This window comes from Primulina tabacum, chromosome 11, assembly GCF_025594145.1.
Source record: "Primulina tabacum isolate GXHZ01 chromosome 11, ASM2559414v2, whole genome shotgun sequence".
Lineage (NCBI taxonomy): Eukaryota > Viridiplantae > Streptophyta > Magnoliopsida > Lamiales > Gesneriaceae > Primulina > Primulina tabacum.
The window spans coordinates 14,462,366-14,466,424 of record NC_134560.1 but is presented as its reverse complement, the minus strand read 5'-3'; positions in this window follow the sequence as shown (position 1 = coordinate 14,466,424).

The following is a 4,059-nucleotide window of genomic DNA, read 5'->3' as shown; positions in this document are numbered from 1 at the left end:
CTGATCAGTTGGCCACGTCATCAGTTACAGTTTGAATTACAGCAAACAAAGGACATTCCCTACCTGAGCAAACCAGTCGGTGCACAACACTTTGATACCTCGTACTATTGTCAGAGGAATGTATACATAGACAAAAAGACGACTCAACCAACACCATTCTTAAATGCATTCAATGATACCGTTGGAACCGAATACTATAAATAACTAAGGAGTTCAGTTGTGGATAAGAGATGATTTTACGAGAATATCAGTTGCACAACTAATCAAGAACAATCAGTTATCAAGTCATTTGTGATTCATTTTAAAGCTTACATCTAGTTTGAAAATCGCAAATTCAGCTCACACTTCAGTGATACATTTGTAGCAATCAGGCTACCGTTTGAGCAATTCAGTTATTTACAGATAAATTTAAATAAAAGAAAATAGTTTAAGTTTGGCAGAGTTTAATCCAAATTGAAGTGGGTTATTACGTCTTGTTGTAATCAATCAAAGTCTTTTAGTGAAAACCTATGTTTGAGATAGAAAGGATGACGTATGAACATTTAAAGTCTCCGAATATCCAGAAAAATCATTGTGTTCATTACTTTATTCAAATCTATCTTTTAACTTATTTCCACACTATTGCAGTTAAATGATTGATATTGAAATACAAGATTTCGAGATCAGTTCTTCAAAGAATTGACTCACATTCGAAAAAGAACTCAAAAAGCCTAAATGTCCTAAATGTTTATTCATCTCCTCTTCTAAACACTTTACCTGAGTTAACCGATTCTAACAACTTCTATGTGGATACAAAGGACTCCTCAGACAAGTCACGTCCATCTTTTTTTTATCAACTTTCCTATAACAGTGACTAGGAAAAAATTGTTTCCACATCACCTTTTTAATCTCATCCCACATGACTATATGATGCTTTCCACATCTTTTCCTACACAACATTAATTTATCTTAATAATTAAGTAGTAGCACAGTCGGTAAATTTGTTACAAGCTCGTTTTACCTTCATAGCTTCTGAATAATTTTGACTCTCAAACAGACGCTCCACCTTCTTCTCCTACTCAAGATACACCTTTGGTTCGGCTATCCCGTCGAAAGATCGAATTTTCATCTTAGCACCACATAAACTATAATCTTCTCGGCTTATATATCTCCAACTCCTATCACAGCACCTATCATCATCTCAATCCAGACATGACTTCTTATTGCCTTCTGCTCTCCTCTCTCTGCAACCTCCATTAACTTGTCTATTCCTTTCACGTAAAGGTTTAAAATCTTTCTTCCAAATCTCCAATCCGCTCTTGAAATTTAAGGTCATCAGACATGTAGTACCAGCAACAAAGGATAGTAAAAAGATAACAAGATATATATTTCCCACTCAGATCTCATAAGTCTCTCTAAAGAAAAATTACTCATCTCTTTTTTTTTTGTCCTCACCACAAATACATCACACTTCACTTCAAGAAATAAATGCTCACACTCAAATATTTCACTCAATTTTTAGATTTTTATCGCAAGGTACTTGTAAGGTCTAGGAAATTCGAACTACATAACCTGACTGTACGCAATCTAGGGTTTACTAAAATATGTGTGTAATTATGTTGGAATATTTCATGTTCGCAATCTTGATTTTGATGTTAACAAAACTTGTTATTTTGTTTCTAATAAATTTACCAAAGTATGCAGAAAAATGAAACTGATCAAGCTCCGAACTGATCAGTTACCGAGCCAAAACTGAAGCTATCGAGACGCAAACTGAAAGTACTAACTGATTATCCGAACTGAACCAGTTCAACTGATATATCAAAGACCAATTCAACTGATTGTCCAGCCGATAGGTAGTTCAGCAGAAGACCTTTAAAAGCCCTGCCAGTTGATGAAGAGCTCAATTGATGAAGAGCTCAATTGATGAAGAGCTCAGTTGACCAGTTCAACTGAATCAGTGAAATCAGTTCAGCTGACGAGCCAACTGATTTCACCACACTAATTCAAGACCAGTTCAGAACATCAGTTAAGAGCCAATCATTTTGCAGAACACGAAAAGCTTATCTACGTGAAATCCAGCTGTTCACGAGGATATAAAAGAAATACGATCAAAGTACAATAGTGAACATTGCAGCAGAGCTTAAAGCCAAAATGTTACAGAATGACCGTCGAAAAGTACAAGACAAATTTCGAGGAAAGAATTCAAACTGCAACAAACATATCTGATGAGTCTTGGTGTACGGTCACATTGCCTCTATATATACAAGATCAAGACCATCAACAAAAAGACATATAGAAGTGTGAAAAACAAGAAAGAAGGGCACGCTCAATTAATATCAGCTTACAAGAAGCAATCAGCCTAGATTTGAGGGAACACTTCAATGTGTTATCAACTTAGATTAGAAGCACAATTCCCTTAGTGTGTGAGAACACTTTCGTATTGTATTTATAGATCAGTTCTCACTTAGATTTAATGAAATTAAGAAAATAAGAAACGTGAAATTTTACGTCTAGGGGTAAAACGGTAATCAAACGTGAAATTATACGTCTAGGGGGTAAAATGGTAATTTTACACCTAGAAATTAGTAAACGTCATGGCAGTGTCCTGAATGTTGTTTTACATGCTAATATGATTATTTCAAGTGTTTATGAATTTTTATGACATATATTTTAAATATTTACGATTTATTATGGCAAAATGTTATTTTAAAAGGTTATGATTTAATATGTTAAAATATTTATTTTAAATGTTTACGATTTAAATGCATATTTTAAATGTTTATGATGTTGAAATGTTTATTTAAAAGATTTATGGATTTGTATATGTTAAAAGGTTTCCTTCAAAATGTTTATGGATTTTTACGAGGAAACGATAACGTTAAAAAATATGTTGTATGCTTGTTTTTAAAAGAAAAATGATATTAAATGCATGATTTTATAAAGTGATGAAAATGTGAATCATTGGAGGAGATGAAGTAATTGTGACTGTTGAGGATTTGAGGTAAGAAGGGGAATATCGTGAGGGGAAAAGGCCCCAGAGGGAACCCATTTTCGGGAGAAGGCCCAGAGGGAACCCATGCGTGGGAAAAGGCCCCAGAGAGAGCCCGTCTATGGGAGAAGGCCCCCGAGGGAGCCTCGACGATCGTATTTCCATTCGATGAGGATAGGCCAGGGCCAGTTGACCGATGAGAGTGTTTCTGGTATCCCCCACCGCCCGGTACTGCGGTTTCATGTAGATGGATCCATCGACTTTTTGAGTTTTGAGGAAAGTCACAATTAACGATCTGAATTCAATAAAAAAGAAATATGCATATGCTCATGATGAAAGGATATGTTATTAAATGAGGAAAAGGAAAAATGTTGAGGTTTATGTTATGCATGTTCATATGAATATGTTGAGGATAATATGAAAATGTTTACGAAAATGTTTATGAAAAGTTTATGAAAATGTCTATGTTTAAAATTGATGCATCATGAAAAGGTTTTTTGAAAACGTTTATGGTTAAAGTTTATGCATCTTCATGAAAACGATATTTTAAGTACGAGTATTTTCACTATTATATGTGATCTGTATATGTAGTACTTGTCATCAAGATTATGGTGTGTTGAGTTTTTAGACTCACTACGTGTGATTGATACAGGTGATTAAGATTAATAATGATTATGGAGGTCTTGATGGTTGACTTTGCTGGACTGAAGGTGCACATAACCCGAGGACCGACACTAGTTTTTCGCACTAGTTACGATTTATGATTTTAAGTTATGTAAAAGATATTTTATGACTTTTATTTATGTTATGAGAGATTTTTGAGAGGTTATAGTATGGGCTATACTTTTCAAATGTTATTTTTAGGTTGAGTAAAATGTTGGATAATTTTATGATAAATTATTTCCTTTGGTTTTCAAATTATAGTAGGTTGATTTATTTTAAAAAGATGTCAAAATATTTTATGGTTCAGCCAAATGCTATGTGAGGTTTTTTTTTTTCAAAAAAAATTCTATTAGTTTTTAAGAAAACGAATAAGCAGACGTTTCACGTAGACCAGGCATATCAGGAAAATACTTTTATTAAAATTA